A 14,477-nucleotide genomic window follows, 5' to 3' on the forward strand; every position below is an offset into this window, starting at 1 on the left:
TAGTTCCAACACTTCCGCCATGGATGCAGATGCAAGAACAACGCGAAGTAAAAGGGGATCCGGGGGGTGTGGGGGAGGGGAGATGGGCCTGCAGGTGAGTAGAGAGTATGGAGTAAATAAAAGGGGGCGGTGCATTATGACGTAAGACTCGCCAGGACTGTCGAGCGGTCCAGCTGTGTTGTGGTTCCAGTCCAGGAAAACAAGCCTGCGAGTAGACCGTATAAGACCAGCGCTGTTGATCGCATTAAATGGCAACGGACAAACATCGCGGTCGATGTTTGATATTTACGCCTCTGATCGCAATACATGAGAGAATACACCTGTGTGCAAGGATCTCGAGGTGGACCAGTGGTGCAGATAATAGTACTATATGCTAATATGAGCCATATCGAATTTCCGCCGTGTTTGTTGCTATATTATATAGAGTAAAACTCATGAGTATCTGCAAGTATATCATATACTATTATGTTGCTGAAACCATAACTTTTGAAGTAGATCGGTGGAAGATTCCTAGCAAAGGTTCATCATTTACTCTCATTCACCTTACATTTTTTGTCGTAAGAGTATGTTTCGATTTTAAATTTGACCACCTACAAAATGTTGTTGGGTGAATAAGTGCTTATGTATAAGTTCTAAAAAATACGTGGTACAATCACTGGAATTATGATGTTATGAGGTAGAAGATTTCAAAAGCGCATCAATTTAGAGTTACACTTATTTATACCTCCAACAAGGAAGCATGGATTTGATCTTTGCTGGTGAGATTCAGTGTTTCCTATCGGAGATCTTAAACAGTAGCTTAAAAGCCTACTGCAAATTTATTAGAAGCAAAATATTATGAGGATTATTGTATTAACTTTACACAGGATAGCCATGCCTCTAATTATTTGTATTTATTTATTCTACCTCTATAGATACCAAGATCATATAGTTCTTTAGAAGAACTACATTTGTACTACAAATTTTAAAAAGCCCGTTGCAACGCACCCTGCTACAAGTTCTAACTGGTTGTTCTTTTGCTTTATCAGCTCAATATAGCGATTGTGACACGTTTGGGTGGTCTGCAATGTGGAGTTGTACCTGTACATTTCAAGGTATATAATAGTGATGCTTGTTACACTAATACGTTACATATGCAATGGTGCCTGCGCCTTTCTCGCCCATAACTCTCTCTATACCTATTTCTCCACTGATTAGTGACCCCCTTAATCAATAGAACGTGTATGATCTATATATGCTAGCTAGAGTACAACATATTTTCGCGAACGGGGGAGAGTAGAGATGCATAGTTAAAAGAAAATTCGCAAGTCTTGTGGCATTATATTCCAAATTTTTATAGTCATTATATTCCAGATTTTCTTTTCGCATGTGTATTTGTGATGTCCAGCAAAAAGGCATAGGAGAAAGAGCAACATGGCCAAGCAAGTGTTAGAGTAAAGAACCATGAGAACAAGCTGAGTTTTTGCTTTTTTGGGGGGATGCACTTTTAATGTTGCATGGACCAAGCACACTGAGTTTTTTACTTCTTCCGTCATGCAGCTACAGGAGCACACACTAAGTTCCCCCCGCCCCCATCTCATATGCGCACTTGTCGCCAACTACACATGTGCCTCCCGTTGTCACCACTGACTCCCTTTACTGTAAGAGTGTTCATCATTTTGGTAAAACGAAGTGAAAGATATCTAACCTCTAATATGATGTTGTAGTATTTACTTTGTTTAAACTTTCTATTTATCCCCTTCAGGATAATTGTAAATGGCATTTAGTTATTCATCTATACCAGTATGACTCATGGCATTGATCTGATTGCTTGATGTACTTAAATCATTTTCTTTTCAGTCACCTCTTCATCCGAGCAGGGGTGATGAGGGAAAAGAAATGGTCGTGCTGAAAGTCAATTTAGTGCATCAAGGATTGGACGGTGCGAGATTTGCAAGAGGTGATGGAGGACAGTTTGTTATAGCGGCTTAGAACATATAGTAGTCGAGGAAGAGTACAAGCATAAGTTGGTTGATAATTTGTAGAGATTTGGAAATATACTTTTGCAATCTGTAAGAGGATCAAATATGTTTCATTCTTCTCAATGTTGACAAGGATGATTTTGGCATTTCTATATAACATACATGTACAATACGTTCATGAAGCTACATGAATGCTCGATGCTCAGTTCAAGACTTCTCGAGTAAGTGTGTCTCAGTTTATCATTTTCATCTCTCTAAATAAAACCATCAATGTTCAACATGATATATACAGAGATCTGGTTGCAGCTTAGCAGGCTTGAGGCCATTGGCGTTTATCAAGATGAGTTTGGAAACACACGGTGGAGATGCGGGGGTTATTGGGTTCGAGTGAGGGGCGCGAGAGGTCACCAAAACATCGGAGATGCTGGTGGGGCTTATAGGGATGGCCAGGGTTTGTGGCGTCTTGGGTGGGCGGTGTTGAGACGATTAGGCAGGTATAGGTGATCACCAGCATTAGAGATGGTGGGAGGGTTTAGAGGAATCGGCGATGGGCAGATGCTGGGACGGGGCAGCGGCGACAGACGATTAGGCAGGTGGAGGTGGACGGGTCGAAGGGTGCTCGAGATCACCGGCATAAAAAGTGGTGGTGGATATAGAGGGATGGCCAGGGTGGAATGGAGGAAGAGGGAAACATTGGGAGGAAGACATTAGTATTATGTGGTAATTGCAACCTCATGTTGCAACATTTCATTTGCATAATTCATCCTGGACAATTGTAGAAACGGAAGAAATATGTGCAACCATGTTAGAGATCTATTTGGGTGGCTAAAGTAGGTAGAATGTAGGGCGGGGCCTAGGATGGTCCGGATGTGTCACCACCTTCCACACACACATGTCTCCTCTTTAGTTGCCGATGGTTTCGAATGCAGCCATCGTCATGTGTAAGTGCTTCCATTCATCTTCTTCTATGAGATCCTTGGGATAGAGGAGGGAGAATGTAGCAAATGACTCCATTTACTTTTACCACCAACTTATTCATGCCACTTAATCATTTGTTTAATTCATGGAGGAGGACACGATGGTAGCTGTCGAGGATTCAAGAAGGACAATACACCATAGTACTGGTTGTAATATTAGCCGAGAAGAATGTGAAAAATAGTCGATATGTAGATTTATGGTGGATATTGAAAATCCGGTAGATTTTTGCTAGAGAACAGATCAATTTGTATGCACTGATTGCATTTGATTCATGGCGCAATATGTTGATCATGCTATTAAAATGTATTATTTTCATTCTTTGTTTTGTGTTATATAGAACATATTAAACAAAGCAATAGACCGACTCGCGCCATCATGAGGTGGAAGCATTTGTAGTAATATAATATGTATTATATGAAAAGATTGGTGAAGGGCATCTTGATGTGCAGCTTGATTTGAGGAAGCCTGAACTGTCCACACTATTGAGTTTTGAGGAGCCCACTGGCGCCCATTTGATATTCGAACACGCTCAAACGTAGGAAGAAGAAATGAGCTTCGAGCTTGTCAAATATCTTAATCATTTATTTGATTCATTTATATACGTTGTAGCCCGTAGCAACGCACGGGCATTCTACTAGATGTCCGAGGCATGTCGTGTATCTATTCTGGACCCTATTCATACACAAACGACGGAGATGAAAATTTTGAGGCACTTCGTGAAATTTAAAAGTTTTGCGAGGGAATTCAAAAAAGCACTCGAAATAAAGCAACCAGGATGGCATTCTGATATATCAAAATGGCAACGTTTATTTCCTAATGGTATTCCAACGAGCGTAGACATGTAATAAATTTATTATACAAACTTTAATTTTATTATCACGATATTTAATACAATAACAATTTAGTAAATTGCAAGGATTTGTTAGGCTTTTATGTCGTTCATTTTATGCTTTGGTGGAATGGTAAGACCTTGCGCAGCCGGTTTGTGCGGTGCGTATTGTGCGTTACACATGTTTTTAAATCTTTCATGTGAAGTATTCGTGCTAACTACGTATATTGCTTTTGCAGGATGGGTATGAGTTGAGGAAGCGGTTTTTATTATACTTGCTCAAACATCGTGCGAATGAAGCTAAGGACAACTTGCCTGATATTGTGCGAGAATTTCTTGAGCGCATCAAGTAGATCTCAATATTCTGTAACATTTTTTTATTTGGATCATTATTTTATACGTATACGTTCTCAATTTGATATATTTGTTATGAGTTTACATTACAAGTGAATTGGGCTTTAATTATTATGCAATTGTGATCATGTTATATTGTCTCTACCTGCGATATTTAGCATGCATTATCTTTATATGATTTTAACAAACTATTTCAGAAGCCCGTGGCAACGCACGGACACTCTACTAGTGTAATCTGTAATACCTAAATAGTTCACCCCCACTACTATAATCCTCTTGACATGCAGCCATCCCACGTCAGCACAGGTGACACGTCAGCTCAGTTTCACCCAATTGTTTCATGCTTTTTCTTAATCGTAACAACCAAACAACATGGCGCTCTATTTCATACGATGATTCCGTTTCACTCATAACAGCAGCAGCCGAACCGATTCCCTCATAAAAAGTAGGAAAACGTTGGTGATCGACACGCCGGCCCAAGATTGCGCCGGACTCGCGCTCGCTGTTCGATCAAACCCGATCGAACAGACCACGCACGACACAGCCCAGAGCGAGGCTTCTCCACGCAGCCGTGGAAGCCCATCCGGCCGCCCCTCTCTCCCCATAATAAGAAAGAAAGATCAATTTCCCTGCAGTACGAAGGCCGACGGGCGATCTTGCCGTTGAGTCTGCTCCTCCCGCATGACTGCCGGCCTTCCTCGCCTCTGACACCTCTCTGGGCGCTGGCACGCGAGCAGGGCCGCTGTTCGTTGCCGCCCAACCAGATCGTCGAGCAGCAGTCAAATCGTCATGTGCTCCGGGCCGCCTCCGGCAATCCTCTGAGCACCCGTCTCCCGTCCAATATCTCCGGCAGTGGGATGTGAGATAGGCTTCGTTCCATGGCCAACCACCCAAAATCCTGATGTTGGAGCGGCCGCTCTCGGTTTCGAGGACGTCTTCCCCATACACCTTCTGGGCTAGCAGATCACGTGAGCATGCATCGTTGCGCTTACGAGATCACCATTGACATGCTTAGCCATTGTTGACATGCTTCTTTGTGGTCGATCTTTTGGATTCAGTGGGAGGCGGCTTCTTTAGGTTGAAGACACCTCCAAGAGCGACTCTCTGTTAGGTGATGCTTGCCTTCTTTTTTGGGAACTAAGCTCCAGCAGCTGGGGAGAAAGACAAACAAACCTGATCCATACATGTTAATATAATTGGATTGTTGTTTGTCAATTTTATTTAATTCTTTGGATTTGCACAATATCTGACACATTGCTTCAGTTTATATCCGGTTGACTGCATTTGATGAGATTTCCAGTGACATGTTGATATAGGTAATTACTTTTGTTGCCCCGCATAAATCTCAGTTGCTACTCCCTTATTATGTTAGCCTACTCTATTACAGGATAACCTTCCTCTGGTATACATGTGAAGGATTACAAAAGACAGTAAAACAAAAATGGGAACTTAACCACCGGAACTGAAATCCTATAATTTTTTAACGTTGCTACATGGACGACACTTCACACACGATACACGCACGATCCTGCATATCTCACTGTCTATGCATATGACCAAACTGCAGAAAGCTGTTGGATTAGCCATCGTGTAACCATCGGCCTAGCGTATGTCGTGTGTGAAGTAGCGTGCATAATTTTCATGTAGTATCTGGTAGGCTGAGTCCATGCTAAAGGTGTTCAGTTTTCATTCATTGAAACAAAAGATCAAACTATACTTAATTGTATAAGTTGTCACGTGTCTAAATAAAGGAACTATTGAGATCTCAGTGTCAATATTGAGATCTGAGAGGCTGCTCTATCTATGTTGTTTCCCCCTAGTACGAATATCAACGATAGTTCATGATTTATGCATGTTTTTTCAAATGTTTATAAGCCATTCCCTAATGGTGTTTTTTATTTTATTTATGCATATCAGAGTTCTAGATCAGGTAATTTTATTTCCCCTAATGATGTAGATCATGATTGGTATCTATATATGTTATATTCTACATGTGTACTGGGGGATAGATTGCAGTCCACATGTGTAGTGGTCTGAGGGAGTGGAAGCTTCATTAAGTTTACCGAATTTTTTTTCCACAGAGTGCACCCAGTGATATTAGCTTCTCCAACAACAATTCAACAAATATTTACGGGTGGCATCTTAAATTCTTGGTGGAGGTTGTTACTCAACAAAGAACTACTAAGGTAAGAATGCTATGAATATTTGTCATTAATTAAGCTTAATATGATCAACCCTCTTTTTTCAATATGCAGCAGACCAACACATTACCAATGCATTTATCTACCACAATGTACTAAATTTGTAACCTTTCATATCATTCCATTAAAGGTTAAAAACATATATTTATACATTTCCTTAATTTATTTCATGGTTTACAATCTACTCACGTAATAAAATAAGATGCTACAAATTCCCGCAGCAACGCGCGGGATATCATCTAGTTTTTATAATTTCTAAGATATTGTACTTTCGGTGAACTTTTATAATAAATATATCTGATCCTTTTCCAAAAAAAAAGTAACAGTGTTGCTCATCCAAAGTGAACTATGAATCTATACTCCTATATAGTATACCAGTAGCAACACATATAGATCGTTAGATCATCCTCATCAGACAGCCCACGTTTAGTGCCTTCAAATATTGAGCTGCGTTGCAACATAGGTGCCATTGGATAGAGCCATCCGACGGCTCACGATTCAAGGATTCACAGTGGCCCCTAGCACTGCGTTGTCCACCTCATATTAGTAGAGTCACGGGTAGTTCATGCATGCTCTAGATTTTTAGTGCAACGATGCTACACTTACGGACGGCCAGGCCACGAAAAACAACTACGCGCGGAGGGAGAGCCAGCTGATTGGCGCTTCATTTTTTACTTTGCGTTGCCCTGCTGGTTGCTCACGGGAGCAATGCAGGAGGGGGAGGGGGATAAAATCACACTTATCATATATTGCATGCTTCTTGTTCATCCATATATAGTTGATTAATCCTTTGCTCAAGTTAATCTGATGTCACATGTTATGAAGCTAACATTCAGAACTTAACCTAGACAGATTGACACTAATTAATTGTAAACACCGACAATCACACTTTGCAGAAAAAGGATTTCACATCCGAAAAAAGAGAAATTAGTCCACATAACCCCCTAGTGTTTCACAAACCGACTAATTTATCCCCTGAAGTGCAAAACCGGGTATTTAACCCCCTGCCTTTCTCAAAACCATGTGAATCATCCCCTAAACCTGATTAGAGTGGTTTTGGCAGGTGGTTTTGTCCTTTCGGACCTGCACCCAACTGCACCTGGCCTTGTCCATCCTCAGCTGCACGCCTACACCACGCCGGCGTCGTGTGCAGCGCCTGGATGCCGACATCACCATGTAGCTTGCTGGTCCATTCTTTCAACTCTGTCAGCTTCTTGATGGTGAACCGCATCATCTCCGGGTTGCCGTGCAGCCTACACGAAGTGTCACACATCGAAAGCCATCGCTTCAATCAGGCGCGGAGTGCATCATCGAAGCTCCAGCTACCCATCGCCGATCTGAGAATACTGCTAGGACTCCCAGGAGCGTTGACTCATCCGGCTTGCCGCTGTCCAAGCACATCTAACTGAATTCCTCCACATGATGTGTGTACCTGTGTATATCAGCGAGTTCAAGGACGTCAAACGTGAGCATCACCTTTGTCCTCCCTCACCACCAGGCTGCCAAAATCACCTATGTGTTCACAAATATGAGTCATGCATGTTACCATGGCGTCCTCGGTTCCTCGCTGGGCTCGAGGCCAGTCAGGCCCTCGCTCGTGATCAAGACTCGTCTCCCAGCTCGGCAGGCTGGTGCTCGTCACCGGCACGAACATGCCGGAGCTGCCGCAGAGCGAGGTCGAGGAGATTTCGGCAGAGTGACTCTCCTCCATCCCGGACAGCGCCGTCATGTTTTCCACCTTCAGGAGCAAGATGTGTGTCCCGGCCGCCTGCACAACTCCATAAGGGCAGAGACTTCAAGGTGAAGGTCGAGAAGTGCATGACTCCGGGGTTCGAGGAGAGGATGAATGGGAGGGATGTGGTGCACCTATACCACATCCTACGAAAAATCAAAGCGTGCGGTGCTTAGTGAACCACGCCGGACGAGCTCCATCATGCTAGGACTCCTTGTCGGCTGCTGTAAACTATTTGATGTTGTACAGCGAGTATGGAGTACCTCAACGTCGAGCTGTTCGCGGGGGACCTCGATGTCGGGGTGAAACTGGCACGCCGGCACCAAGGATGGTTTAGGTGAGAGGATGTGAACGATGCCGTATACACGTGATTGCAGGCAGATGGGATAGGGAAGAAAGAACTCTGCCGACCTGGCCCCTCGCAACGTTGCTACGTCAGCAAACCACCTCACAAAACCACTATAATCAGGTTTAGGGGGTAATTCACATTGTTTTGAGAAAGACAGGGGGTTAAGTACCCGGTTTTAAACTTTAGGGGGTAAATTAGCCGGTTTGTGAAACCCTGGGGTGATGTGGACTTCTTTCGAAAAAAGATCACACTTTAAAAATATAAACTTCTCGTAACAATTTATACTGTCCAGTGTTTTCTGCACTTTGATAGTTTTTCTTTATGATGATTACACTTTGATAGTCATTCATATATACCGATGACATTACAAGCTCCAAGCTGCGGCACATCTTCACTTTGATTTGTTTTTGGATCAAAAATCCTTGTCTGCCACCCACAGCCCCAACTCACCGGGGCGGAATAAACTACCCTGCCGTCCTCCAACTTCTTCAGGAGCTTCAAGTGTCCGTCCACAAAGGCTCGGGGATACCCATAGTCCGTCGAGGGTTGCTTGGCCCAAACACCTTTCTCCAGGTCCTCCGCGAGCCACAGGTCCACGTCGGGATGATCGCCGTCGTTATGAGCTACAACCAAACTGCCATTTAGCGTCGCCAATATCATGATGCAATCTCCGTCGCTGGTGTCGATCGAAACCGGGCCTGGAAGCGTCGCCGGCCTCCACTCCTCCGTGTTCAGGTCGAACGACGCGACGTGGTTCATGTCGGGATCATCGGGAGAGTTGGGGTTGTACTGGTCCGCCAAGAAGTAAACGACCCCCTGGATGACAACGTCGTGTATGCCGGAGTCGAACCAGACGCGGGCTGGCGGGCTCGGCCTCCGCCTCCGCCTCCAGCGCCCGTAGTGGTCGTCGCCGAGGGTGAACACGTGGCACTCCTGCTTGACGCGCCAGCTCTCGCAATCGCGGCGGGTGACCACGCGGAGCACCTTGCGCTTGCCGGCGGAGCCGGCGACCCCGACCGTGTGGCAGGCCCATGTCTCGTAGTCGCGGCGCCAGCGTGGGCTTTTATCGAGGTCGTCGGAGGGCAAGGTGGAGAAGGCGCGGGTCTCGGGATCGATCACGCGGATGACGCCATTCTTGGACCGGAAAAGGTACGGCGGGCCAGGGTACCCGTGTGGCGCGCTGACGTCCTCCACCGGGACGTCTATCCGCTGAACGACGTCGCCGGACAACAGGTCCACCATGTCGAAGCGGTCGCCGTCCACGGCCAGGGCGAGGATGAGGCCCGGGCGCCTGGAAGCGTACGCCTTGACGAAGACCGGATCGGAGAGAGTGAATTGCAAAAAACCACCACATTTGGGGCTTCACTTACACAAAACCATCGGGTCACTAATTTTTTGCAAAAATCACCGCGGATTCGGTAAATTTGTTGCAAATAGCACTAATCAGGCGATTTCCTGCGTTTGATCACTTTCTAACAAGTGAGGCTGGGCTGTAAGGAGCTGACTTGGCGAAACATTTACATACACCTCCTTAAATCTAAAAACAAAAAGCAATCGACTCCCTCGCCCCTCCTCCCAGACCTGTCCCCGACCTTGACCAGCCCGACCTCGACTTCGGCCCCTCGCCGGAGTGGCTCCTCACCGGATTTGGTGTCCGGCTTCTGCCCCTCGCCGCCGCAGGCGCCACCTGCGCCACGCGCGCGCCCACCGCCAACCGCCACCGCACTGCCCTGTCTTCCCCTTGGCCTCACCCTCGGCCCAGCTCGCCGCTGCCGCGCGCCTTTGCCGCCCAGTCGCCCTCTCCTCCGCCTGCGCCGCGCCGGCGCCCCGTCGCTGCCCTGGTTGCGTCGCCCGCACCTGAGCACGGTCCCTCGTCACCCAGCTCATCGCCTCGCTCCCAACCTCGACCAGGAGCTCGGAGCTGAGGTGAGCGCGCAGCCGGCGAGCAGGAGCTCGACGGAGAGGTGCGCGCGGGACTGGCCAGCCACCTGGGGCAAGGTTGCCTAGGCGTGTGCGTGGGGGACTGGCTGGCGGCGGTGTGGGTATGTGTGCCTGTGCATGGCGGGGCTGCGGGCCGCCGCAGAATCCGGCGCTGTAGACATGGTCGTGGTTGCAAGCGGTTGGGCCAGGTAGAGGCGAGGTGTGCGTCGTCCCGGAGGAGAAGGAAAAAGGGAGTAGGAAGGGATGGTAGGCGGGGCAGCAATGGTCGCCGACGTGTTGTGGCGGCGACGAGGTCGCCGGAGTGGGCTCCTCGCCGGATTTGGTGTCCGGCTTCGCCGCCGCCGCCTGGGAGGAGGCAGAGGACGGTGGTGAAAGAGGGGGAGGGGGGAGGGGCTGATTGCTTCTTAAATTTTCTAATAAGGGTGCATTTGTGAAATTCAGGGGGGGTATGCATTTTTTTTGCCAAGTCAGCTCCTTACAACCCGGCCCCACTTGTCAGAAAGTGATCAAACACAGCAAATCGTCCGATTAGTGCTATTTGCAACAAGTTTACCGAATCTGCGATGATTTTTGCAAAAAATCAATGACCCTGTGATTTTCTACAAGTGAAGCCCCAAATGTGATGGTTTTCTGCAATTCACTCGGTCGGAGAGGAAGGAGCGCCACGACCGGCAGACAGCATGGCCGCGGCAGAGTGCCCTGGCCGGGAAGCGCAGCAGGACATCCCACGCCACGTCCGGCGGCAGCTCGACACTTACGCCGGCGTCAGAGTTCAAGCGCTTGCTGGCTGGCTCCATTGATCTATATATGGCGCTGCTCGTCGATCCGACTGATTCCGATCGTTGCAAGCTAGTTCCCCAGTGCGCTGCTTGGCCTTTGCTTATGTAGGTAGAACTGCAGTTGGATTCTGTTAGAATTAGAGTCCTGTACGCATGTAATCTCAACTCCTGATCTATCTCCTCCTTCAAACCTCTCGTACTGTCTTCTGTAACTGCCTGTATCGTTAGCGATCTGGTATTGCATGTAAGGCTGTAAGCCACGACAGGGCTTCTGATCAATAAAACCTCACGCGACTCCTCTATGGAGGAGTTGGAACGCTTCCACGAGATCAATCTTACATGGTATACAGAATTAGCCTCTTCCCTTCCATCTAGCCAAAACTGAAACCTAACCCTACCCTTCCGGTTGGAAGAGTGGTCCAATATCCATCAGCTCCAAAAAGGTAAAACTGTCTACTGTCATGTCCAAACCTCAGTGTTTATTGCAATATAAATCTATTCGCAACGACCGACACTACAACATGATGAGATTTATCTTGGGGGCCCTGCGTCGAGGTGGCAGGCCTCCGGATTGAAGCTAAGAGTGGGGTTGCTGGCTTGGAGGTCAAATATGAAGCGATGGTTGATCTGTTGCATGGCACCAATGACCGTCATGTCCCAAGCCGAGACCAAGCCGAGGCACTGGTATTGGTGGCCGGCCTCGTCGACGATCTTCATGAACATATGCTCCGGCATGACCCGGAGCCACGCGCAATTTTCAAAGTGTAGTGTCATGCTCGGGAGGACGTCATGGTGCGGTGCCGGCTGGTGGACGCACAAGTGGTGGCCCTGTAGCTGGACGAAGTGTGCCCTGCGGTGCTGCAGGTGGAGCCGCACCGCCTGCTCGACGTGGGTGTACGCTGCATGCACGAACGCCGTCATCTTCGTGCCGATGTCGATCATGCACCCGCCCACCCCACTCCTGCGACGCCGGAACATCTCCCCCGTGACACTCGGCACCCGGCTGTTGCCCACTCTGACCCCGGCAAGGTTGACATAGTACGAATGACCGCTCTTCTGAGTCGGCGTAAGGATGTGTGTGCTCTGGCGGTGCACGCCCGGCGGTGGTTGGCTAGGGATGTTGGCGTCGAACCGGAGGAAGCTATATTCGCTCATATATCCCTGGCGTGAACGGGCAGTAGGAGAAGCGAATGCCTTGGCCTTGATTGAGCTGGTCCGTGAAAGCGGTCGGCGGATTCATGAGGGACTTCCCCATCCCCAGGCCAAGGACACCGGCGAGGGCGTTCTGCGTGTTGAATTCCACGGTGCGGTGGGCGCAGCCGAAGGCCATGCTCTGCTGCTCAAGACCACCTTCGTCGCTGCCTTTGAGGAAGAAGAAGACGTCCTTGGCGAGGTATCCCGTAGCCGATGCACGGCTGCTCCGGTAACCGATGTGGAATCCGCAATGCCCGCTTCTCTGCGGTTGGTTAGGCGCACGACACAAGACACCATCATTGGCCAGGACATGGCAGAAGGTCGGTGACTTAGACGGGTCAAACACTGGGTTGAACTGCGGCCTGCAGGGGTTGCACGGCACGCACTGCATCCAGGTCAGCCCGGTGGCCATGTCCAGCGCGAGCTCGTACTCATGGGAACCATGCTCCGTGCCCACGACCACCATGATGGCATACACCATGTCCGCCAGTGGGCACATGGGCGGACTTATGGCGTTGACGGTGATGTTGGTGGCGGTGCCCGGCGGAAGGAGATGGTTGGTGATCCGGCACTTTACATGGTCCTTGGCGCGCTGGAGGCTCGCCAAGTCATGCGTCGCTTGGTGGTTGGCGGCGAGCCGGAGGCTGAAGCTGCCGCTGCTTCCGCTGAGCGGCGACAACGAAGTCGAGGCCGTGATGCCATGGAAGAATGGCATGAGGGCGCCCAGGAGGGTTAGTGCTAGAAGTAATTTGGCCGCCATGGAGTACAGACTGGACCGATGGTGCTTGCTTATAATGAGATGCACGAGTGGTGGAAATTGTGAAGCTATGTGTACAGATGAAATCCATTGATGTTTGTGGAATTTATTGGAGGAAATCTGGTTTTTGGATATGCATACTCTATCTATCTTCTAATCCCCGTCAATTAATAACTCGATGGTTAAAGAAATCCATTCGGAGATACGCAGCACTTCAAGTACATTAATTAGCAAGAGATTGAACTGGCCCAGAGTAGCATTGGCAATAGCCCATGTACATTGCCAAGCCACAGATACAAGGTCCAGCACAAGGGGATACCAATCACTACCAGAATAACTGGCGATGCCGACGGCCGAACCTATGCCGACGGGCCCCATCGGCATAGATTGGCCTATCCCGAAGGCCCAGCCCAGGCCGTCGGCATAGAAAAGCCGTCAGCGTATATCAATCTATACCGACGGCCCCCGTCGGCAAAGCTCACCCGTCGGCGTCGATAGAAATATGCCTACGGTGGCCGTCGGCATAGAGAAGGCCGTCGGCATATCTCATGGGCCCGGCTACCCGGACGGAGACGGCCTTTTGACGGCGTCAATCTACGCCGACGGGCTAACGGCGGCCGTCGGCATAGATGCCACGTCATCGATCCGCGTCGCCCGCCACGTCATCGATCCGCGTCGCTCGCCTGTCCGTGGGGTGGCAAATCTATGCCAACGGCCTGGCCGTCGGCATAGGTCTGGCCCATGGATGTTGCCACATCACCGATCCGCGCCCTTAGGCACGTCATCGATCCGTGGCCATGTGCGCAGGTATGCCGACGGCCTTGCCGTCGGCATATCTCTATTTATTTATTTATTTTTATTTTTTTACTTATTTTTATTTACTTTTCCCTGTTTTTTTCACAACATAAATGTGCCTTGTCTAACACAAAAAAAACATACCCAGATGGTATATCGATTGCCCCCCTCACGGACGTTGCTGCCGCCGCGCCGTGCCCCACAGCGACGCCGGAGATGGGGGGCACACCCCGGAGCTGCGTGCCGGGTGCCTGCGCTAGCCACCACGCTTTCACAACCATAGGAGGGCCCAAAGCAACACCTAGCGGCATTGCTACCCCCCAGGTACACCCTCCCGTCTAACCGGGCCCTCATACATGCGAGGCGGTGTGGTGCCATGTCTGAAGAGGCGGGACGGGGGCCCTGGGGGATAGCAATACCACCGGAGCGTCGCACCGGCCCCTCATACATGCGGGGTGGTGTGGTGCCATGTCCAAATTAGAGGCGGCACGCGTCTCCGGGTTGTGCCCCCACTCACGGACGGCACCGTCGCCGGCACCTGAAGGTGGGAAACGGACGCGTCGGGTCTACACGGAGGGGATCTTACTGTGGGTTTGGCCCGGATGTT

At 49.0% G+C, this 14,477-nt stretch overlaps 1 pseudogene; it reads right to left on the reverse strand.

Annotated features, from left to right (window-relative positions):
* Positions 1–11,439: 11,439 nt before the first annotated feature.
* Positions 11,440–13,093, reverse strand: LOC125523854 (annotated as a pseudogene).
* Between the last annotated feature and the right edge of the window lie 1,384 nt (positions 13,094–14,477).

This window comes from Triticum urartu, chromosome 7 (assembly GCF_003073215.2).
Source record: "Triticum urartu cultivar G1812 chromosome 7, Tu2.1, whole genome shotgun sequence".
Taxonomy (NCBI): Eukaryota; Viridiplantae; Streptophyta; class Magnoliopsida; order Poales; family Poaceae; genus Triticum; species Triticum urartu.